This window comes from Furipterus horrens, unplaced genomic scaffold, assembly GCF_987537825.1.
Source record: "Furipterus horrens unplaced genomic scaffold, mFurHor1.1.pri manual_scaffold_5, whole genome shotgun sequence".
Taxonomy (NCBI): Eukaryota; Metazoa; Chordata; class Mammalia; order Chiroptera; family Furipteridae; genus Furipterus; species Furipterus horrens.
The window spans coordinates 67,216,817-67,243,625 of NW_028327175.1; positions in this window are offsets into that span (position 1 = coordinate 67,216,817).

Below are 26,809 nucleotides of genomic sequence, written 5' to 3' on the forward strand. Positions count from 1 at the left end.
CCTCAAACAATATATAGCCTTACTGACATATACTCCACACACCATACAATTTACCTATTTAAAATGAATGATTTAATGATTTTTAGAATTATCAGAGTTGTGCAACCATAACCAAAATATAATTTTAGTACATTTTATCACTCTGAAAAGAAGCCTTGCGCCATTTAGCAGACATTTTTCATTCCTCTTGTCCTTCCCAGCTATAGGCAACTGCTCATTTGTTTTCTGTCTCTACAGATTTTTCTGTTCTGGACAGTTCATATGATGGAATCATATAATATGCGGCCTTTTGTGTCTGTGTACCCAGAGTAGAGCTCTGAAAACACCGGACTTTGGGTGGGATAGAAACAAGCCAACTCACAGAGTCTCACTCTTTTATTGAGATTTTGTATATTTTCTTGAATGAAATTTTTCCTTTTGCAGTATAACCTTAGAGCACTTTCCAGAAACTTAATGCATTTTTGTTTATTTTTTTATCAGTTAAATGGTTGTGACACTGGGGAGAAATTCATCTGAGCTCTCCAAATTGCTGTTCCCAATTCACATTTCTGTATGAAACTTTCTAAATGAACTTTTTTTAATATACTGAAACTTGTACAAAGTGACCATTTTCTTGTGGATTATACTTTACTAAATTTTACTATTTAGAAATAAAAGTACAAAATTGGTGCTGTAATAAGAGTAATATAAGAGACAAAATTCTGGTCAACAAGAGATAGGTACATAGATTGATACAAACCCATGTAAATATGTTTGATCAAGTATGTTGCTTGGCTACAGTGTATCTCAGGATCCCAACCTAATAGTTGGTCTTTTCCAATTGGAAAACTGACAGAATGAAGGCTCTGGTAATATAAGGTGTTTCCAGCAAATCTTTGCTAGACCCAGCTTCTTATGGGCAAAACAATGGTGCTGAGGAAAGCATTCCAACTGTTTGAGAGAGGATTCAAAGGAAAGAATGATCTATAAGGACATTAGTCTATTGCATCCTGTCACTTGTTACTCCTTGTAGCTGTCTTGAAAGAAGACCCTGCAGACCTGTATTTGTCCTTTGTTCTGTGAACTTCCTTTTACAGAGTAAAAAAATAGATGAAGGCAGATGGACACACAGTGCCATTAGTAAGAATACAGTTTTTTACAAAGAATGTGAATTTTCAAAATTGATCAGTCTATCCAAGGATTCTTAAAACATAAATATAAAATCATAAAACACAATAAACTCAGTGTTTGAGATTTCAATTAATAGCAGTCTATATTTAACACAGATTGTAGCTCACCACTGCAGAAAAAGGGCTCAAGAGACTACAGGGGAGACTTCTGATCCTGAGGTGACAATCTTGAGCCATGGTGACAAGGTAGTTCCTGTGGGATCTTGTTGGGATCTTCAGAATTGTCAAACTCTCCACTCCACCACAAAATCATCAGGAAAATCTGTGGGTCAAGCAAAATAAATGCATTAAACTTCCTGATGCAAGGGAAAACATGAAAATGTCATAGCCTCCCTGGCTGGTGTGGATCAGTGGATTGAGCGCCGGCCTGCAAACTAAAGGATCGCTTGTTCGATTCCCAGTGAGGGCACATGCCTGGGTTGCGGGCTAGATCCCTGGTTGGGGGCATGCAAGAGGCAACCACACATTGATGTTTCTCTCCCTCTTTTTCTCCCTTCCTTCCCCTCTCTCTAAAAATAAATAAATAAATAAATAAATAGCACAGCCTCATTTGTGTCTCAAAAGAGTGAAAGTAGGGGATGTTACTTAAAGAAACTCAGGGCCCAGATTTGGAGGTTTTGGTGTTTTCTGAAAGTTAAAAATCTGACTGGAATTAAGCAGAGTTTACGATATAATACCTTCGGTTTATTGGACAAACAAGGCAATGGTCTTAAAATGAGTCTTGATCTTGCTTTTCATTTTGACAGGCAGGCTGATGTTGCTGGGTTACAAATTTATTTTCTGAGAGAAAACATTTTCTAGAGCAACTTCTAGGTTATTTTTGTGTGGTCTCAAAGTTGTTTAACTAGGGCCCTAAAAATATGCCTGGCTTCATTTTTCACACAAAGACAGGTAATTATACTGGCTTCATTTCTCACCATCTACATCCTATTTTAGAGAAGAAATGTGAAGGAAATAATATTAGAAAAAATCATCTTGAAATTACACATTTAGAACCCGATTACCTTTGGTTTTTGAACTTACTGCATGTAATAAATATATCCTAATGAGCTTTGCTAAAGCAAGGCTTCAGCTAACTTTTAACCTTTTTTACTGAAGTTGCATATATCTATAGAAGTTACTCAGATAAAAAATACAAGGTCATATCTCTCCTCAGGTTTCTTTAAAGTGTGGTTCTTTACTTAAAACATATTCTAAATATATGTCTAAGTTTTTTTTTTGTCCTAATAATTAGATTTAACAATGTGACATTATTGTTCCCCTTTTCTCTATTATTCTTGTTAATGGTATTAAAGTGTGCAAAAGCCAGTTTGGGTCCAATACAAAATTAATAGGATTTGCATTGTAATGACTAAATAAATATTGCTCAATACAGAACCAAAAGATATGCCATGATATGTACCTTTTTTATGCCACAGTTGCTACTATCTCCCCATCTCCAAAGTCACTTTTTGCCTATATTTTTCTTTTCTTTTTTATAACATACACTTAAGCTGTGCCAGTGTCTCAAGTTTATCTATTGATTTATTGAATCCATGCCCCAAAAAAGATGCATAAGCATTTACGCCCTCCCCTCCTACTTCCTTCACCTATCCTCACCATTCGGAATGAATTTTTTAGGTCTTCTGTACACGTGTCATCCTCTAACTTCCCCTCCCTATTTTCTGTGTACAACTTTTATTTGGTTTGGTCTTCTTAAATTAATCCCTCATTTTTTGGAAGCAATCCTCAGATTACTTCCTAGTGTATGATATGTGGGAAATAAAATTTCTGGATGTTTTCTTATGTAACAGTTGCATTTATTTGCTCTGCACTTGACAGTTTTGTTGTATAATATTTGTAGTTAAAATTCTTTTCCCTGAGAAACTTCCCTTCTAGCAGCTACTTTGATGCTAATTTAGTTCACATTGCTTTGCGGTTTGGTTTGGTTTTGCTTTTTTTCTCTCCTATCTATAGGAATTTTAGAATCCTTTAGTGTTCTGAAATTTCACTACAATGTGTTCACGTGTACTTCTTCAGAGTGAAGAGCAATTAAAAAAAAATCTCTTAAAATCCAGAAACTTGATGTAAATGTTTTAGTAATCAACCTGGCTGCATTTGAAACTGTTGGATATTCTGAATTGATTTTCTGGGTATTCTATGTTTTCCAGCTGTCTTTTGCTCTACACTTTTGCGCATTTTCTCCATTTTGGTTCATAAATTTTTTGTTGCATTATTATTTCTACAGTTATAGTTTTAATTTCCAAGAGATCTTATCTAATTTCCAATAGATAACGCTTATTTAATAATGTCTTTTGTTTTTACTTTATCATTATAATACCCTCTGTAATTTACCTGAGACTGCTAAATTAGAGTTTAGCTTTAAGTGTTTTCTTTTCTTCTCTGGATTATCTTTACTTAGCCTAAAATCAGATTGTGTATTTTATTATCTTAGATTTTTCTCTTTCCTGCTGCAATTTTTCTCAAATTTTGGGTAATACTTGTATTTTCACTGATACTTAAGAGAAAGACAGAAGTGCTCAGAAGCTCTGTGTATATGGGTTAGACATGTCCCAGAGATAAGCTCTACTTGAAGGAATAAACAAGAATCAATAATATTCTCACCTCTGAAAAGTTAAGATATTTATTAGAGCTTTAATTTCAAAAACCAGAACCCTTGTTAGGTTCTACCTTAGATTCTTCTCAACATAGTCTACACCAAGCTGTATACTCAATCTCTCTCTCTCTCTCTTTTTTAAAAATTGTATTTACTTGTGATTGACAAATCACATGTGGTGACTTGTTCTTGCAAAAAGGACAGGTAAGGTGTGTAGGGAAGTTTGACTCTTTCTTTATGCCTTTTAATTAATGCCCATCTCTCTTATTCCTGACCTCCATTGGTAGCACATTCATCAAATCTATGTAACTAGTTAACACTGTTCCCCCAGTTGTCCATCTTTTGAAAAATTTGTTGAAATCTCTTGACTGCTGAGAGCATGGCAAAAATTTCCTTTCTATTTGGCTTGTGCTTTAGGCTTATGCACTTTGAAAATGTTTCTTTCATATCTCTCTGTTAGGTTTTTAATAGGACAGAAAATGAACTCAGATGCTTACCTTGACATGCTTAATCTTATGTTTTTACAATAGTGTGTGTACCCCTCTATTTCATCACATTTAAAACCACTTTTCCCCCATTATATAAGCAAAAGTAAGACTGTGTGAACTGTATTACTGTTGTTGAGAGGGGGTGAGATGGATGTCCATAGACTGCTTGGAGCCATCTACATTGGTATGACATTTCTGGAAAGAAATTTGCCTATGTGGATTAAGATGCTTAAAAATGTAATGTCTGATAATTGAAACAATCTGTCCTAAGAAAATACCTAGAGACCTATTTGAAAAATTCTGAACAGAGCTGTTCAAAGCAGTTTAAATTAATGAGAAGTTTGAAATAACTAAAATGCTAAAAAATTAATAAGCTTATAAATAAGTTATGGTATCAGTCATGCAAAGGATATTTAGGGAAGTGAAAATAAGATTATGTTTAAATGATGACAATATATTAAATGAGGAAGCAGGATAAAATACTACATATTCAATATGATTCATATTTTAATTTAAATCATATAGAATTACCAATTTTACCAGTAGAAATAGTCCAGCTTTAGTCATTTTAAATTAAAATTAAATTAAAATTAATTATTATGTAATTATAATAAATATTATTATATACATTATATAATTGTATAATTTAAAATGAATTATTTAAAGTATAAATAAATAAAGGAAAATGGATCACATTGTGAACAAATTTTAAACTCTAAAATGTCTTGATTACTAAATATTTATTGGAAAGAGTAATAGAAGTAGGAAAAATACAGTAGCTTTATTCATTATAGTTTTCCTTTAATTTGCATGAACTTTATCATTCAATTTTCAGGATAGTTACACTATTATATCAGTGTATACAGAACAAGTGTATTGCTCTGAGGCAGAATTCAGTGTTACAGATTTACAAATAGTTGGGTCCCTATCCTATTGAGATAATTTGACTTCACTGTTATTTGGCTTATTTTCTGCTGCTGTAGGCATTTTTTATCTTCTGCATAGAAAGCACCTTGTCTCTGTTAAAATTCAGCACCATTCACAATGATATTGGCTTAGAAGGGATTTTGGGAAGGCAAGATAAGAGCCTTTACATTAATACATTAACAGGCAAGTCTGAACTAAACCTTCTTCTGACATGCTTGCTGAGGAAAAAAATATCAGTTTCTACTCATTTGTTATACATATAAGAAGCTGTACTCATCTTCAACTAGTGTAAATATTGATGGTTCTATTTTCTTGTTTGTGTACTTTAAAAACATGTAAGGTCTTTTAGCATTCTCAGTAAACTTATTTTTGTGATAAGCTTCTATTAAATTTTCAGACCCTGCTAAGTATAGCAGTTATGATACTGTACATGGAGTGGACTTAAACTATAGTCTGTGTCAGTCAGTTGCAAAAAATAATTTTAAGCAGTGATATAATAGGGTAGATTATAAAGATTTTATTAAAATATTATATGATTTTAGTGATTAGACTGTTATTCTGACCTTTAAAATTAACTGCTATTCACTACAGCTGGGTAAGTTTGTCTACATGTATATACCTGTTAATTCTGAATTTAATTTGCATCAGATTTTCCTCTACAGAGTCTGCATATTATGCTAAGTTTCCCAGGTTAGCATTAAGTTTTGCAAAAATCCCCTTTAAAAAAAGTCAGATTTTTCTGAATTCAAGTCAATAGGATTCCAGTAAAAATAAAGAGATGTATCTCTGTTTGGATATAATAAAAAGATTACCTATTGGCCATATACATGATCAAAACCAAACCAAATGACTGAAAGCAAGATTTTTAAAATTTGGCTTGTTTTATTTTCCAATGAAAACCTTAATTTACAATTAAATATGTTTTAAAACCTAGAGCAACAACTTTAACCATAATATAAAAAGAAAAAAGGATGGGAAATACCTCCTATGTCATGGGCAATTGTCACTATCTAGTTGCTTTTGCTTGTAAGATACTCTTGGTAAAACATCTGTGTCAAGTGTGTCTGGGAGAACTATACTTTTAGTGAACATTATGTATTTATAATATTAATTCTCCATCTTTCATAATCTCAGTGAGTATCTAGTTACTATCAAAGAACATAGTTAGCATGTATAAATAGCAGAATAAGCAAAAGTGTTCAATTAAGGTAGCATCATTAGAAGTAACTAACCTCAAATATTACTGTGATGTATTTTTATGACCTTATCAAAATAAACAGTTTAGCTTCTAATGTTTATCAAACACAAATTGATAAAAGGGTTGTTTAATGGATTATAGGAATTTCTATCCTGAAAAAAATTATAGTAAGTAGATTCATTAATCATGTTTATTCAAGTTAAAAATACCTTTTCCATGAGAAAAAACTTGAATACCTGTGTAGCATTTTTTCTACTTCTCAAAAAAATAACCTAATCTGTCATTTAGTGATTCTTTTATTTATTCCATCAGTCTTTCAACAGATAGTTGTTCAATGTCTACTCTATCAAAAAATGAGCATAAAAATCTGAGGATATAGAAATGAATAGGGAAATTCATGCCTTATTCATTTCTTAAATTTTGAATTCATGCCTTAAGGTGAGCTAAACAATCCATAGCTACCATGCAGAGGGAAGAGCATGGTGCTGCAGCATTCCAAAGGTGTGCACTTATCTCAGTCTATTATGGAACCGTTTCCAAAAGTGGTAGAACTGTGACTTGAAGGAAGAGTAAAAGATAGTTAAACAATGAATGGGACAAAGCTTTTCCAAGTAGGAGGAAGGCTGAAGGAACAGGAGTAACTGAGGAACTAAGGATAATTTATTATGACAGAAGCCTAAGATAAACATTTATTTCTTTTAAATAAGTAGGGCAAAATATAGCTACCTCCACTGTTGGCAATCCCACATTTGATTCCCCCCTTTTATCAGTTATAAATAAGTATAATTTGAATATAAATACTGCTATTTAGGTGTCTGCACAAGCTATTTTCATTTTTTTTTTAAATTTCTCTCAGGATCCCCTACACTCTGAGAAGACCAAAACAAACAAACAAACAAAAAAGCAAAACAAAAACAATAAAAAAATAAGACATTATATTTGATAAGTATATATCAAAGAGAAGGGAAATAAAAGAACATAAGAAAGAGAAGGTGAAAGCAAGCAAGCAAGAGACTAGCTCTTTCCTAGACATAGTATAGTAATTCTACCTCCTGTTTTAAAGACAAAATGCAATTTGTATTACAGATGAGACTCAGTATTATTTTATCATGTCAATATATTTAAAATGTTAATATAAACTTCATCACATAGCTTGAAACACCAAAAAAAAAAAAGAAAAGATACAATTAACTCCAAGCAAAGCATTATATTACTATTTTAACTCTTGTACAAGAGCTAAATGAGAGAAATTGAATTAAAGAAAATTACATATTGCCCTTTATTATTAAAAATTCTTACAAATGGGGCAAAAAATATCTGTATTTCAAATGCATCTAATGTTATATGAAAACTAACAGAGCAACAATAGCTTGCAAAATCCATTGGGGAAAAACTTCACATTGACCTGGGTAGGACTGCTAATTTAATTTTATCGTTTCAAGCAAAAGTGACTTGAAACCAAGGGAAACTAATCTGAACAGTAAGTTTAATTGCAATGCCTCAGTACATTATGCAGATAATAACAGTTCCCATGTGGATAATAGAAGTTAGGAGAGTACTGAAAATTACACTTTCTTTTGCCATAGTGAAAATGAACTAATATTACATCTTATATCCTGATCCACATACTAAAATGAGAATTGCTTTCCAGGTTTTACTAATTTTACTGTCAGGATTTTATGTCAAGCTCTTTTTTTCTTATGCATTTATTCTGATTAAATATAAAATATACTCAGTAGCAATATTTGAAAATGACAAACATCAGAAAAGAGAAATTAGAGTCATATACATGTCTATGATTTCATATGGCTTTATCATTAGCATTCATTCCAATATTGCCTCAGGCAAGGGAAACAAAAGAAAAAATATAAATGGGACTACATCAAACTAAGGTTTTTGCACAGTAAAGAAAACTATCAACAAAATGAAAAGACAACCTACTGAATGGAAGGACATTCATTGATACATGTGATAAGAGCTTATTTTATTTTTAAATATATTCCACTGATTTTTATTACAGTTGTCACAATTTTTCCCTTTTGCTCTCCCCACCTCCCCTTCCAGCTACCCCTATTCCCTCCAGCAATTCCCTCCACCTTAGTTCACATTCATGTGTCATGCATATATATTCTTTGGCTACTCCATTACCTATAATATTCTTAACTTCCCCCTGCCTATTCTGTACCTCCCAATTTGTGCTTCTTAATTCCTGCACCTTTACTCCCATTTTCCTGCTTTTCTCTCCCAACTGATAATCCTCCAAATGATTTTCATATCTATGCTTCTGTTCCTGTTCTAGTTGTTTGCTTAGTTTGTTATTTAGATTCAATATCAATAGTTGGGGATTTATTGCCATTTTAATGTTCATCATTTTGATCTTATTTTTCTTATATAATTCCCTTTAGCATTTCATATAAGAATGGCTTAGTGATGATGAACTCCTTTAGCTTTACTTTGTCTAGGATGCACTTTATCTGCCCTTCCATTCTAAATGATAGCTTTGCTGGATAGAGTAATGTAGGTTGTAGGTCCTTGATTTTCATCACTTTGAACATTTCTTGCCGGTCCCTTCTTGCCTGCAAAGTTTCTTTTGAGAAATCAGCTGACAGGCTTATGGGAACTCCTTTGTAGGTAACTCTCTGCTTTCCTCTTGCTGCTTTTAAGATTCTTTATCTTTAATATTCGGCATTTTAATTATGATGTGTCTTGGTATGGTCCTGTTTGGGTCCAAATTGTTTGGAACTCTCTGTGCTTCCTGGGCTTGTATGTCTATTTTCTTCACCAAATTAGGAAGGTTCTCTTTCATTATTCTTTCAAACAAGTTTTCAATTTCTTGCTCTTCCTCTTCTTCTGGCAATCCTATGATTTGGATGTTGGTACATTTAAAGTTGTCCCAGAGGCTCCTAAGCCTCCTCACTTGTTGTTGTTGTTGTTTGTTTGTTTTAATTTTTTTCTCGCTTGCTGTTCTGAATGAATGTTTTTTCTTTCCTTGTGTCCCAAATTTTTGATTTGATTCTCAGCTTCATCCCCTTCACGGTTAGTTCCCTGTACATTTTTCTTTATTTCTCTTAATACAACCTTTATATCGGCCTGGGTCTTTTTTATGCTATTGAGGTAGCCAATTAGTTCCTGGATCATCCTGATAACCAGTGTTTCAAACTGTGCACCTGAGGGGTTGCTTATCTCCATTTCATTTAGTTCTTTTTCTGGAATTTTGTTCTGTTCTTTCCTTTGGGCCATATTTCTTTGTCTCCTAACTTTGGCAGTCTCCCTGAGCTTGTTTTTGTGTATTAGGTAGAGCTACATTGACTCTCTGTCTTAGTAATATGGCCTATTGTAGCAAAGCACATCTCTAAGTTGTATGGGGCAGAGCCATACGTAATTACCAGGGCTGTACAATTGCTCTGTTGCTCTAAGTTGGAGAGAGCTCCCAAAGGGGAAAATGCCATAGTCTGGCCTCTGGAGCTTTGCCCAGAAGGAAGCTGTGTCCCCTTCCCTGTACTTTATTTTCTCCCTATATGCTACTGGTGTCCTTCCAGCTGTTGCCCTGGTACTCAATCCTAGAGGGGACAGGTCTGCATGAATCCTAAGTCTGTTGCAAGCCCTTAAGGGATATATCTTGAGAATCCTGCCATTTCTTCTGCTGCCACAAGCCCCCATTGGTTTTTATAGCCAGAAGTTATGAGGACTTATCTTCCTGGTGCTGGAACCATGGGCTGGGCAGTCTGGACTAGAGCTGGGATCTCTCAGTCCCAAGGTACCCTTCACATTTTTTATCTACAACACATGGATGTGGGACCACTTATTCCCATTCCCATCTCCTCACATCTTTGCCCCTTCTATCCTTCTGGATAAATGTGGCTTCTTTAAATTCTTGGTTGATGGGCTTCCACACAGCCCTACTTTCTGACAATTCTGGGTGATATTTATTTTGTAGTCTAGTGGTATGTTTTGCTATAGTTGTGTGTGGAGGCAAGGCATTTTTACCTATGCCTCCATCTTGAATGAAAGTCTGATAAGGGTTTAATATCCACAATTTATGAGTAACTATAACTTTCAACGCCAAAAAAGCATACAATCTAGTTAAGAAATGGGTAAAGGACTTGAATAGACACTTTTCAAAGACGACATACAGATGGCCAATAGAGATGAAAAAAAAAATGCTTAATGTCACTGATCACCAGAGAAATGCAAATTAAACCTTAATGAGATATCAACTTAACCTGCTAGAATGGCTATTATCAATAAATCAACAAACAAATGTTGACAAGGAAGTGGAGAAAAGGGAACCCTCATGCACTGTTGAGGGGAATGAAGATTGGTATAGCTACTGTATAAAGCAGTATAGAGATACCTCAAAAATTAAAAATGGAACTGCCTTATGACCCAGTAATTCCACTCTTGGGAATATAGTAAAAGAAACCTGAAATTCTAGTTCAAAAGGATATAACAAGTCTGTACAGAAGGTATCCAGCCATGTAATATAAAAACTAGAGACATTTATTGAAGAAGATACAAGAAACATTGTACATAGGACAATGAAGCTCAGTCTCCTTTTAAGTAGGCACCTTGGGACATAACAAAGTTCTCCTAATCACCATCAACTGCCCTGTCATGTTTTCCTGAATATCACTGATGGTCTGAAATCTCTGTATCTTCCCTTTCAAAGGTAATTTTAGTTTTGGGACAAGCCAGAAGTCGCAGGGAGCCAAGTTTGGGCTGTAGTGGAGCTGAGTCACCTGAGTGATTTGATGTTTTACCAAAAACTCTGCATGAGACATGGTGCATGAGTGGGTGCATTGTTGTGATGAAATTGCCAGTCATCTGTTGCCCATATCTGTGACCTTCTGAAGTTTCCAAATAGTTTCCATGGAGGAATGTTCCAGCTTACTGTAAAACTTGATGCAGATTCTTTATTCTACTCACTCAGTCATTTTGAATGTGACAGCCACACAGCACACATGCTCATTAATGGTGTCTACTGCCCCCACTGATTAGTACAGCGAAGTCATCATTGTTCACACATGAGTATTCCAGTCTACTCTCCTTGGCTGCCAGGTTACATATGTCATACAAACCATTCTTATTATATTAACAATGGTTGGTTGGACTTTTTCTGAACAGACCTCATATACACCATATGTTCACTGCAGCTTTACTTATAATAGCCAAGATTTGGAAGCAGCCAAAATGCCCATCAGTAGATGAATAGATAAAAAGCTGTGATAAATTTATAAAATGTAATACTACTTAGTTGTAAAAATGAAGGAAATCTTACCTTTTTGCAACAACATGAATGGACCTGGAGAATATTATGCTAAGTGAAATAAGCCAGATACAGAAAGAAAAGTATGATATGATTTCACTTACAAATGGATTCTAATAAACAAAGTAAACTAACAAACCAAGAGGAGATGGATTCATGGATATAGAGAACTGACTGCTAGCTGTCAAAGGAGAGGGAGCTGGGGCTAGGTAAGAAGACTGAAGGATTAAGCAAATAAAAAAAAAACTCATGGACATAGACAAGAGAATGGTGAATGCCAGTGTGAAAGGGGGGTGGAGGGAGGTAGAAGAGGGTAAAGGAGGGATAAATAGTGATAGAAGGAATGTTGACTTGTGGTGGTAAACACACAATATACCGATGATGTATTGTAGAACTTTATACCTGAAATTGGTATAATTTTATTAACCAATGTCACTCTAATAAATTCAATTGAAAAAGAAAAACATTAATAAATATAAAATAAAATAAATGGAACTCTGCTTCTGATAGGTTGCCCATCTCCATTTCACTTAGTTCTTTTTCTGAAGTTTAGATCTGTACTTTCATGTGGGCCATATTTCTTTGTCTCCTCAATTTGGCAGTCTCTCTGTGTTTGTTTCTGTGTACTAGGTAAAGCTGCTTGGAGAATGGGGAAAAAGTATAAGGATTAAGAAGCATAATTGGTCTGTACAAAATAGTCAGGGGATTGTTAAAAATTGTAAAGGAAATGGAGACACCAAAGAACTTATGTGCTCCGTGGATGTGAACTAAGAGGGGGTTGCTGGAGGAAATGGGGTACCAGGCAAAGAGGGGCAAAGGGGAAAAAATGGGACAACGATAATAGCATAGTCAACAAAATATGCTTTTTTAAACAAAACAAATTGAGAATACTTCTATTTCAAATGAGTCTGTTAAGCAAAGCATATTCTGCTATGTGTCTATGAAACTGAATGAATCTGAAATTAGTGTGAGATGCTAAACCATACACACAAATCTTACACTATTTAATTAAACACCAGAAATGCCATGATGATTCAACGTTGAGATGTTTATTATTTGCTTATAAATATCACTTCAGTAAATTATATCACAAATAAAAATAACTTTCATACCTCTAATATAGTGATTAGAAATGGAGTAAGGTGCTGGAAGGATTATACATGTGGGATCCTGAGACCAGTCCTACAGCAGAGACTTTCTAAAGACAGTGCCATAAGAGGAGCCCCAGCCTCAGCCTCGGGAGGTCTGAGTTCCTCTCCTGATCAGGCTAGGACCACCTGTGAGTCACAAGCACAATATTAAACAATTGGTCCATTGATTCTGCATTTGTCTTTGTTGAGGTTTGTCATATTCTCAATGATATGCACTCACTGACACACATATGTACATAGAGTTGCTGATATTTACTAAGAATATTCTTAAACAGCAAATTTATTGTTATCAAGTTATTGTTATAATACAAGTCATGTTTACTATATTTAAGCATTTTGTTCTCCAATGAAGTACTATGTGATGTGTTTAATTTTTTCTTGTTTTTTTTTTGTTTGTTTTTTGCACCAAGCTTTTAAAAACCTGTTTACTTTAAGAAAGTTAATTAATGCAGAATAAACTATTTTAAGTTAGGTAATACAACATAATACTCTTATCTGTTTTAAAATTCAGTTGATCCACCAAATGGTGATTATTGAAATAATAAAATTTCTAGAGTCTGAGAAATTCTGGGCAGTTCTATAGAATGTACTAAATTGGTCTATTGAATTTCATACTGAGAATCCATTCACTGTCCCATGTATAATAGGCACTAAAGATTTAAAAAGAACTTAATGAAGTGGTGTAACAAATGGCTTGGCAGGGTCCTGAGAATAAAAAGCATTTCATCCAACATACTTTGTTTTTATTCAAGGAATCTACTAAATCAGTTTAATGTATAATGCTTTATTTCAATAGAGGTATGATAAACTCAGAGTAAGTTACATTTATGAACTAACATTATTCTAGGTAGAGTATTTGGTTCATTTTTAAGAGTCATCTTAAGACCACAAAATGCTTGAAGCATTCCTACACTTATCAGTGCTTTATGGAATATGAGTAAGGGTGAGATGTTTTACCATAACTATATTTTTAAACATGATGTAAAAAAAATCTCTGACTGTAACACAATTTAGTCAGATATCCCATTTAAAATGCTTTTGTTTATTAATACTTTCATACATAATGTATGAAAGATATGGTACTAAATACTGGGACTGGTGATCCCCACCCTCATGCAGTCCAGCAAAAAGGAATGATAATTACACAATTATGCAAACAAATGTAAATGCACAACTTGTTAACTACTATAAAAGTGACACAGTGCTACAAGAGTATATAGGCTTTGACATAGGCTGTGAGATGAAAGATGACTCCTCAGATGTGTTGTTAATGAGGTGTAATCATGAAAATGTTTATATAAACCTGTGTCTAAATTGTAATGGGAAAACTGTTCTTGCTGTAACTATAACTTTCAATTGCATATAGCACTTTAGCCATTTTCATAGTAATGTGACCAGCAAAACATCAACTTTTAGGCACTTTAGTCTCCATCACTTTTTGACTGCCTAAATAATTTAATAGAATATTAAGTGCATAACAAAAATTGATCTTACATTGCTAATGTACACAGAAACTAAGATCTTTCCTTCCTATGAACTTCCATACATCCCTTCTTTGAAGGAAATAGGCAAAGAGTTTGTTCAGTACAATTATTTGTAGTTCATTTGTTGAAAAATCTTAAGATAATATTTAGGAGTTTTATTTTTGCTTTAATTCCCAAAGAAATGTTTGTATATGTTCTACTATCTTTTAGATAAAGTATGTTTTGGGGAAAAAAAGGTACCAAAATGTTTTGAATAAAAATTTCAACTTTGTAGTAGAAAGCTAGAAATTAAGACACATCTCTCACTTTTAGACCCAGATTTAACTTTTGGCATGACTTTGGGATAATCTAAGTACCTTGCTTTCTTCATCAATAAAAAGGGAATAGAAGTAATTACCTAGCTATAGGAGTCTTGTGAGAATTGCAAAATTAATATGTGTAATTTTTTGAGTCTAAGGTAAAAGATCCTAGATGACTATTAAAATATCAGGATGAATGCTGTGGTTAATATCATATACAGGTTAATAATCATCACTTTAAATCAAAGATTTATTGTGTGCATTTCTGAAGGAATATAAAGTAAATTATCTTCAAAATTCTGACAAGAATTTTTTTAAATGTCATGAACTGTTACTAGGGACAGGAAGGAATGGTCTTTGATATTTTTTGACACTATGTTTGTGGCACTATCTACAATAGCTATATTGTGCAAATAGCTTTCAAAATTAAAAGCAGCACTTCAGAATCAGAAGAAAAGAAAAAAGTGCCTATCAAGACATAAATAATTTAAGCAATGAGAATTTAAAATATGGATCAAAGAAAGCAGAAAAATGCTATAATTGAAAAGATTATGGCAAACTTTTAAATTGCTGCATATCTACTAAAGTTTATTTTAAATATCATAGCCAAGTGAAAATTATTTAAGATTAGTGAAAATACTAATGAGAATCACTCATTTTAAGTAAGTACTGATTTCCCTTAAAAATGTTGTGTCTAACATTAGTTTATACTTCATGGTTCTTAATTTAGCAGCTAAAAATTATATTTTATAATCACATGTTTGCTTTTAGGAGAATTCTTACCATGTTTTCTGTATATTATTTAATCATGTGACACTACACAAACAGATGTAGTAGAACTAGAAATACTGTATAAGATTCATAGACATAGTCCAAAGTATCCTCAGTGTGAGCAATTCCTGGCTTAAAGGTTTTAAGATATTTCATATACTTCATTAACATGTATTTATATTTTTGTTGGCTTTTGAGAAGAATGGCATCTCATGGTCAGGTATAAAAGTAAGAAAATTCCACCACCCCTTTGTTTCCCCACTGACCTCCATGGATGTAGTTAAGCAACATGTTTCACATGTGTATGTTCAATTTTGCCCTGGGGTCAAAAATAAAAGCTTAGCTTACTCCACACCTAAATTAGAATCACTATAAAATTAATTATAAATAATTTTTATATGAGTAATATTTTTATTCTTCTTACACATCACAGGAATCACAAATAAGCAGAAACTGGTATTTTTTGAGTCTCAGAAAATGGTTCTAAGAAGTATCACCTTGAATTAATTTGCAAAACAGCTATTAGCAGAAATTCTGAAATATGTATAACATACCTAATTTAAACATGTGGCTAGGATTTTAATTTGGTGACAAAAAAAATCCTCCAAGGCTGTTTTATTTTATCTTTTGGGGTGTGTGTGCAAGATAGGGTACAGTGCTGATGGAGGGAAAGTCTAGGAATGATGGCCAGTTAGTTGCTCAATTTCTGACATGTTAGGTAGTGTATGGAGAACTTTGTTACCTATAGAGCCATAGATGTGGACAGGATTTTTATAATCATCTGTCTAGCTATTAAAAATATTTCTAAGAAAGAGCCTCTCAACTGCTACAAATGAAGATAAGTGAGAGGCTGGGCATGGCTCCTCTTACTGTCACTCAAACAGATCAGTTCCAAGTTTACTTTTTATATGTTGCAATTTCACAAAACATTGCACTGGAAGAAATAATCTCATGCTTAAAATAGGCTGAAATACACTGCTTTTCACTACTCATTCTATTTAGAGATGAGAAATTGAGAGGCACAGGGTCGAAGTGATTTTTGTGTCATGAAGCTAGTGCTTTAAACTTTGAAATCATTTAATCACTTTTCCTTCAGGCCTCAAGGCTTCAATGGCATATGTCCTAGGACGCCGCCCCCCCCCCCCGCCCCCCATGCTGCTGTAACTGCACTCACCTCTGTTTTCATTTTAGTAATGCAAGCATGCCTTTGTCCTGATGTTCTCCATGACTGCAAATGATCTTTCCCGAGATAACTTCATAGCTTTTTCCTACTTTATATTTTTACTCCAATGTCAACTTTTTAGTGAGGCCTTCTGGTTTTATTTTAACATAATAGACTGATTACAAAAATGGCCATAATTCTTTTTCTCCCTCTGAATATTCCTTGCAATATCACTTTGTAGTTGCTTGCATGATGACAGAGATTAGAAGTTTCTTGCCCTTTGACTCTGGGATGACCTTTGACTTGCTTTAGGAAATTGCCTGCTGTGGAAGTGATAAGTTCCAGTCCTAGCCGTAGGTCTTAAGAGAACTTGCACACTTATGCTCACACTGTTGGAGCCCAGCCACCACCAAGAATGCAGGCCTAGGACAGAAGGGTGAAAGGCCCTGTGCATTACAGCAAAATCATTCCAGCTGAAGCTAACCTAGACCAGCAGCCTCTAGCCTACCAACTACACATATGAGTGAAACTGGTTGAGATCAGCTAAGACTGGCCAAGGTTACTAGAACTATCCTGGCATCCCATGGACTCATAAAATTGCAAATCGTTATTGTTTTAATCCACTATATTTGGGGGAAATTTGTGATACAGCATAGTTAACTAATATCTCTGAGTTCCCTAGCAAGCAGGACTTGAGACAAAGCTTAGGTAAGATTATGCAAAAACAGGGAAGAAGTTAGTACTATGAACTGATAAACTGATTCTATTGAGTTGATGATGGTCTCACAAGAAATATCACTGTTTCTTGGGTTACTCAAGACATTTCCACTGCTTCTTAGAACCAACCATCAGGGAAAGGAAGAGCAAGTAATTTATATGGTCTGTTGGCAATCTTGTATTTCTCATTCATCAAGGTTTACCTCATGGTATATAAATTCCCATACACTTACAGTCTGTGATACATAGTTATTCTAGGTTGTCAGTGGTGAAGACAGAACCTCCATCCTTCAGGTAAGCTGGCCCAGAGCACTAAGGCTGTTGAGGCTTTGTCTGTGTTGGGCATGCTGAAGATTTCTCCTCATTCCTGAGATAGTCTAAGTACAATCATTGGTCCTAAGAGATGAAGCAATAAGGGGAAATGTCTGCACATGTATGACTTCAGGAGTCTCATGATTTGGGCAAACCATCCTTATTGCCATGGCAGCTAGGTCCTCTGGGACTGCAGGATCTGAGATGTGCCCTCCGGTTTTGGTGTACGTCCCTAAAAAAAAAATGCTGGCCAAATCCAGACCCCTTTCACACTGAGCTAACATGCTTCTTTCATGATCTGTTTTCTCCTTAGTTTTCCTATATTTATCATATTATGTATTTTAATTTTATATTGTAGATTATTTGTTTTCCTCCACTATAATTTAAACTCCAATGAGGACAGGAGATTTTATATGGTTTGTTCACTAATGTTTCTCCAAAAGTTAGGGCAGTCCTTAGAACAGAGTGAATTCTCAATAAACTTTGATAGTTGAATGAAAATAAAGAATTTTAAACAAATATATTACTACCTAAGTTTTCAAATAATATTAAACTATTTGCATGCCTTTAAGAATTAATCCTTTTAAAAAACTAAAATTTTATTTTCAGGTCAATCATGCCATGTTTGCATACTAAATTCTACTGATAAGAATTAGTCTTAAAACATCTGCTCACCTTTTCAGTAGTATATGTAGATCTAATTTGAGAGAAAACTTAAGTGATTATTTTTAGGCACAAAAATTTGGGCATTACCATCTCAGAAGATTACTTTTTTTGATTATTATGTAATCAGTTATTCACTTAGCTCACAAATTTAGGCAAAAAATCTTGATTAAAATTACCACTGTTATTTTAAAATAATGTAATTCTGCTTCTTACCCCAAACCAGAAATTCATTCTGCCATACACATCCAGAGGACTTTCTTGATTAAAACATTAAGTTATTTAATCACTTTGATGCCCCATAAATGTATAGCAATGTTGAAAATATAGCAGAATGTCATTCTTTAAAATAGATTTTCTACTTATCCTTCTTCCTCCAATTTTAACCAGTGTTACTTGTCTTTATTCAAGCATTAAAGATGCCCAATATAATGCATTATTTGTGCTCTCTGTATTATGCTCATTTCCATTTTTGGAAATATTGTTAACCTTCCCTGCATATACTTGTGACTAATAACAAAGAAAAGTTTATAATCTCCATAGGATAACTGGTTATCTCAATTGTGCCTTAGTCCCTTGATTTCAAAAATATTTTTTTCTATTACATGGAGTTTTTATATAAATGAGAGAAATAATAATTTATCAAAGTGCATAAAATATTACTCATCGAAAAATTAATGTTATGAATCTTTATTGCTTAGCTTATTTGTACTTCTGTACAGAATTTCTCAATAATTGTGTTTCTCTTTTCTGAAATATAAAACTTATATTTCCTAGAACGTCACTATTAAATTTTAACTATGTATGTGTGTGTGAGTATGTGTGTGTGTGTATGAGAGAAAGAGCCAGAGATTTCAGCTTGAGAATAAATTGTGCTAAACTTTGTTATTTAGAAATGATGTTCCAATGTGTCTATGGTTAAAGGAATGGTGACTTAATTGAGAATCTATTTCATTGTGGAACAAAATAAACTTTTTGAGAAGCACTAATTCTAAGGGAAAAGGCTATCAGGACCAATGGACTATTGTATACCAATTTCACATTCAGCTAAATGATTAAACTCAATTATTATTTTTAAAAATTTGTAGGTTTTGATATTTCTGTGTGAATAGTCATAAAATCTGCAAAAAGAAAAAGGAAGTTGTATTTTCTTATTTCTAATGCTTATGCTTCTAAATTTTTGTTTTGGTCTTATATTGTTGACTAAAGACTACAATATAAAATAAAATTAGTATATGTCGTGACTTTTTAAAATTAACATTTGTTAGGTAGAGCCCTGGAGTGTCAGATGGTGAGCCTGAATTCAATGAAAAGACCAATGGTGAAACTGAAATAGAGAAGTTTATTACTGTCAGGTCCTGAAGGAAGCAGAGGGCATGGTAGAAGTTCCACAGGAGTAAGTTAAGGGAGGATGCAGGCAAAGAGAGCACTGGCAGGACCTGGAAGTGCTTTGGGGTTCCTGGGGTAAAGCCAGATTGGTTAATTCAAACCAAAAGAGCAAGGTTTGGGTAAGCTTTGGAGAGTCTTATCTATGGGGTACACAAGGAGAAAGCCCAGGGAGAGGTTGGGGAAGACTACTTACAGGGCCTTTTTGGAAGTCATACCAGGAATTTGCATTTACTTGTGACCCTGTGTGGGATGTTATCTAGGACAGGAGCTAGGAAGGGGCTAGTGTCAGTTACAAGCCCTTTCAGGCTACTTAGCCACGCAAAATGGATGCCCGGGTAGTAACATGAAGTAGTTTAGCTAAATTCTCAGAAGTAGAGCTGGCATTTCTTATTCCTGATTTTAAAGGGAAATCTTATAAAGTTTCTATATTTAGGGTACAGTTAGCCCAGATATTTTAGTTTGTTTGATTTTATAGGTATTTGTTTACAAGACTAAGATATGTTCCTTTTCAAATTACTCAGGGCCTTTAAAAAAAACCAATGACTAGATAGTGAGCTCTACCAAATGTTTTGAGATTATAATACAGTTTCCATTTTAATTTTTTTAGGTGGTAAATAGTATTTATGGGTTGTTTTCTAACCAACCTGAGTATCTTCAATAAATCTAAAGTGGTTGGGTGCAATTTTTTAAATATATTATTTTCTTAGTATTTACTAAGTTCTCCATATAAAAAAGATTAAATTTTATCTCAATAAATAATAACAATAGATTAAGTATGTAAATTTCAAAAAACAAACTGCTAAAATATATAGAAATAGAGGTGAATATCTTTTCTTGAATGATTTCTCAGGACAAAACAAAAATAATTATGAAAAATGTATATATTTTAAATAAAAATAAAAACCTTTGATTATCAAGTTATTTAAAACAATTGAAAAGACAGGAATGCCTTTAAGGAATATATTATTAATACATAAAACTGAAAATAGAAATACAGTTGTCTAAAGAACCTCTATAAATTAACAAAAAAGGCACATACAGAGCAATAAAATTGTGAGAAAAAAGAAATAACCACATAAGAAGCAACATATAGTTAGCAAGCACACCAAGAAGTGCTGAGAATTATCGGTGATCAAGAATGAGGAGAGCAAATTGAAATCGCCATGAAATACAATTTTATGCTTATTTGAAGTCAAAATTTAAAAAAAATTATTTGCTTACATCAAGTGTTGAAGAATATTTACTGTAACATTCTTCACAGAAGCAAAAACAAAATGAAAAATTATAGTATATTCATGTAAAGGAATATTTGTATAGTCATCACAACTGATCTATAGTGATACATGGAATTATAGATAATTGTCATTAACATTATACTAGTTATAAAAGTATGCCCCAAACATAGCATAAGGCATACTATAACTTATCATGAAGCTAAAAAATCCTAAAATTTAAAAATATTCTTTTTAGAAACACACACATATGTATCATCATAAAATTACATGAAAATGACATAAGGGATTCAAGTTTAAGGGATAATTAAATCAGACTGGCAAAGACCACCAGTACATGGGCTGCAAGATTACCATGTGGTTCAATGTATGTTTTTTTGTTATATTATTATTATTTTTTTTTGTAAATATCTTTAGCTTTAGGTGATTGGTTTGTGGGTATTTATTTGATTATTTAAAATACCTAAAAATCCATAAAAGTGGTCTATACATCGAGCAGTTTTTGTGTCATGGAACAAAGATCATGATTAATGCAGTTCTGTGCATGTATAATCTGTAAATTAACCAAGAGTGACTTCCAGACCCAATTTACTCTGTTTTTAAAGCTCTCTCTTGGCTTATACTTTTCAAGTGTGATTAGGTACTGTATCAATGGAGTTTATAGGAAATGAGGCCTCTGGAAAGGCAGAACCCTGTGTCCTAATGGAAGTAGAATGATTTGCACTTATTTTAAATTAATTCCTTGGAGAGCTCCTCTCCCTACATTCAACAATAGTGTGAGGAGAGGGTGTGACTGCAGAACATTGAATTTTCGGCCTCCTTCCTATTTTCCTTCTTTCGACCTGTGGTTTTCAAAGGAAGCCTTTAACCAGAAGCAGCAGCATCATATTGCCTGGGGAACTTGTTAGAAATCTAAATTTTTTGACCCCATACCAGATCTTCTGGATTGGAAATCCTGGGAGTAGACCCAACAATTTGTGTTACACCAAGCCTTTCAGTGATTCTGGCACATGCTATGGTTTGAAAGGCACGGCTCTTGATTTTGATTCCTGTACATGTTTTCTCTACCTTTATTGTTTACTCTGACCCTCCCATTTCGGGTTACATTTAATTTTAACTAAATAAATTATGGCAGTAGTTTTCTATTAGGTTTCTGTGTATTCAAAGCTATCCATCTTTTAATTCTTTCCCATTTGGAGCCAGAGCAACCTTTAAAATGCAATACTATTGTGACTAAAATGCTTCAATGCCTAACTGCGCCTAGCATTACAACTGAACTTATCCCAGAGTACAAATTCTTTCACAATTTGGCAATGTCTTTCTCTTGTGATCCTTCTTTCCTTTAAACAATTAGACTTATTTTCAAACACACTAAGCTTGCAGTTACATATGCTCTTCCATACCTAGTGCCTGGCAGGTGCTGAACCCATTGCTGCATCTTCATTCACATCCTCCTCATTACATCTAACTGGTAACCTCCCATCTTAATTTAATTCTTACTATAAAATTCCTTATATCTTGCAATTCTTGATACTCTAAGGTTGCCCAGTTTCCCTTGCGATCCACTCCCCCAAGAATAACATTCATTATACTTAATTATAATTGACATTTAAATTGTGTATCCTCATAAATCTCAGGTTAGGTTTTGTCTGCTTGAATCCCCAGAATGAGTACCTTAGATTTCTTATCATTAAAATGAAGATAGAATTATATTCCTAGTATAAATATAAAAATAAAGTAAAATCGTAGACTCAGTAGAATGCCGTTATTAATTCCCATGTGGTGAGTGAATAAAACTTAACTATACCCTATCACTGTAAGTTGTAAATTTTATATTTAATACCATGTTAGCCATACTAATGAACATGTATACTGTGACTCTTTGGGTTATGCTTAAATGTGTGTATATTAGGAAGATAACTATCTAAAGAAATTGCCTCTGCAGTGGAGTCTTTTTAAATGTGTATTAGGATTGTTCACTTTATTCCTGTATGTAGTAATATGTAGGGTAATTGACATGTGGGCTTCACAAAAGATGCTATCTAAAAAAAAATCTGTCTGCTGGTAGACCACCCAGGGAGAAGCATGATGCAATGAAAACCAATAATAATTTTTTAAAAAGCTTCATTTGACATTGCAATCACAGATTCTTGCATTAAAAAGTCTAGCTACTTTTCTTGATGATGTGCTGGTCTTGGAGGCACTCCAAAATTTTATTCAGACGAACTTAGAAGTTGAATTTCTCATAATCAGCAGGTACTAAATGGCTGGAATTGAATCTTTGGAAAATAAGATAAACTTAATCTGTAACATGGAATGTGCTGTACTTGGTGCATTGGTCTTAAACTAAGCTAGTCAATTATGAATCTGCAAGAAATGAATTATATAATATATATTACATATATACACTGCATATATAATCAAGGAAGTTACTCTTAATATTATTTTGTATCAAAATGATGAAAATGTCTAGCAACATGCTTGTGAACATTGAATAACCAAGAAAGAGTGTTTATTTTCATTTTTCTCAAGAGAGTTTTTATTATTTTTTTGTTATTACAATCTTTATTAAATATGAATATTTTAACTTTTTCAGTTACAGAAATATGTTCTTTTACATTGGGTATAAAGGAATGCATTTCCCAGAAGCCTTGAGACAAAAACTTTTTTTTTTTTTGCTATGTTTCAACTTGACATCATGTTGGCTGTTGATTAATTATATCAGAATCAAATCATCTGGTCGTTCAATTTTTTAATGTGTTTTATTGATTATAATGTTACATTTGTCCCAATTTCCCTTCACTCTTCTCCCCTCCACCCGGTGGCCCCCCTCCCTCCAGTTGTCCCCCCCTTTTAGACCACGTCCATTAGTTGTGCATATAGTTCTTCTCAACCTCTCTTCAAGAGAGTTTTTAAATAGTGCAATGTGTTTTACGCTATCTCTCCTAGAACTTTATCATTTAAAATGTGTCATGTTGTGATAAATCGTTTGGTGTTGAATCAATTGGATTTTGTTGTGCTCTTCCATGAAGCCAGTACGAAGCTGCTGATGAAATCTAGCCTGACAAATTACAAAAGATGAGACCTGGGGTTGACAAAAAATCAGTATTCATTTGTTTACTTTAGAAGACAGAATGTGTTAAAATGAACAACATGCAAGTTGCAAGGTACTATATGATAAGGGAGGGGTACCAAGAAAGGGAAATAGAGGCTACTCACAGTACAATAGCTACAATAATAGCTAGTACAAGGATTTGGCTAAACAAAGACCTCACATGTAACTTAGAGCATTTTCAATTTGTTAAATATATATTCTTTGCAAACAGCTCAAACATTTGTGTACAAATCTCTGTGGAAATCACCTCCTATATGAGCAATTGGAAAACAGTTATATTCTCTACTCCATGTTGAAAATGCAAATACTCAAAAATTGAGAAGATTTTCCTCTGGTTACCAGAATTAGTTGAGAGATGGAGATACAAATTCTCAAGTTTAAGTATACGTCTAGGAGGGGACTCTTAACAGCACAAGCTTTTGCTTTTACATTAGGCTGTTCCTTTTCAAGTTGTTGAGCAGAAAGTTGTTTGAAGGAAAACCCCCGAGGCTTCATGATTTTCTTTGCCTTTTATTCTGGAAGATAGGTTAGCTCTCCCTGGAGGCTATCATGCTGCTTCTTATCCTGTGTCTTAGAATTCTTTTCCTGCCTTTGGATGTTTTTGAACTGAAACTGACAGTCCATACAGGGGAGAAGGGACCCCTAAACGTAACCTTCAAAAGTTCTGGTCAAATCTTTTTTTTTTTTTTTTTTTGGTCAGAGAAAATGTTGGCATAACTTTCATGGCTAGTTATATATTTCTTTATAGAAGGTTAGTGTTTGAGTTCTACCTCTTCCTTCTGGGCAATTGATATTTCAAATTTCCTTTCAAGTAACTCTAGAGGCTGCTCAAGCACCTTGGTGATAGAGCAAAATTTTTTATGTCTCTGATTTTGAAATACATGCAGAATTCAACGATTTGCCATCATTGTGAGACCCCGTGCTAGATTCTAGCCCAATAATTTATTTCCTGAATTATCACAATAGAATCTTTACTCTCTGCTTCTGACCTGACTGCTCTTCTGTCTGTTTTTAAAAATTAAGCCAGTGATACTATTAAAATATGAGTGAGTTCATGTCAGTCTTTCTGTCAAGCCTTACCATGTTTTTTTCTCTGACTGAGAAAAAGCAAGCCATAAATATGATACGTGAGGGTCTGCATGATCTAGCTCCCCCAACACCTCTTCCACTTTTTGTCACATTGACACAGCTGCATTGGCGTCCTCTCTATTCCTCCAAACATAACAGCACTGATCTCAACTCAGAGACTTTACATTTGCAGGTTCCTTTGCAGGGAATGCCCTCCACAGATGTACCTAAGCCTCACCCCCGTATTTCCTTTAGGTCTTTACTACAAAATTGGGCTTTCAGTGAAATCTTCCCTGATCACCCTAATTAAAATTGTAACCATTTGCCTGGCACTGTTGCACTTCCCAGCCTTATTTTCTCCTTTGCTTTTATCATTATCTAAGCTTTCGTAACTTATTTTATTGCCTATTTCCTCCACTACACTGGAAGTACTGTCATGGAAGAAATTACTTTTCTTTCTATTCTTCTCCTACAATTGTATATTAAAAGCACTTAATATTTTTTGATTGAAAAAATGTCAGTATTCTAACATATAGCCATTTTCCAAAAAACTGAAACAGTTTTACCATAAACAATGTGTACGAGGTAGTATCCAGCCAGGTAATATAAAAAAGAGACATTTATCAAAAATGATACAAGATGCAAGAAACATTGTACATATGACAGTGACTCCTCAGTCCCCTTCAAAGTAGGCACCTTGGGACCTCACACAGCTCTCCCAATCACCAGCAGCTGCCCCATTATGTTTTCCTGAACCTCATCAACAGTCTGAAATCTCTTCCCTTTCAAAGGTGATTTTAGTTTGGGGAAAAGCCAGGAGTCACAGGGCACCAAATATGGGCAGTACGGGGCCTGAGTTACCTGGGTGACTTGATGTTTTGCCAAAAAACTCTACAGGAAATGTGATGTATGAGTGGGCACATTGTCATGATGAAGCTGACAATCACTAGTTGCCCATAGCTGTGGCCTTCTGAATCATCCAAATAGTTTCCATGGAGGAATGTTCAAGCTTAACGCAAGATCTGATGCAGATTCATTGCTCTCCTTGCTCAGTCATTTTGAATATGATGGCTCACTCAATGGCTTTTACTGTCCCTACTGACTAATATAATGAAGTAGTCATTGTTCATGCATGTGCATTCCGTCCACTCTCTTTGGCTGCCAGGTTACATTGATGTCACACAAACCATTCTCATTATATTAACTATGGTTGTACTTTTTCCAGACAGACCTTGTATATGTATATGTATGTATATATATATTTATTAATTGAAATAATCCCTTATCCTTACATAGAGAGTCCCAGCTTTTGAATTGTTATTATACACATAGGTTTTAGTTACCATAAATTAGTTAAATAATACTGTTCCACCAATATCACAGCTCAATTTCAGTTACCAGGCTATACTAACTGTGCATAATTGCATAAACTACAAACTTGACTACTGTTACCTCTTATCACAATTCACTCTGTAGATAACAACTCTGCATTATGTTCAGTACCAATCACACTGCTTCTTTCAAAACCCTTTGGAGACTGGTCACTAAACCATGATTCAGTTCATGCACAGATGCATGTAGTTGTATTGACCCCTTGTTCCCAATGATAAATCTATGTGACATTTTACAAAATGGATCAATGAAAGAGAAAATTGGTCAACAAAGATGAAAGTGCAGCAAATAAACTAAATGTAATAACAACACAAGTGAAATTTAAATCAATGGAAGTGGAATTACAGAATGAAGTGTCCATGGCAATGTTGATACAGCTACTATTGGAAAGTCTTGAGGTACCAACAATG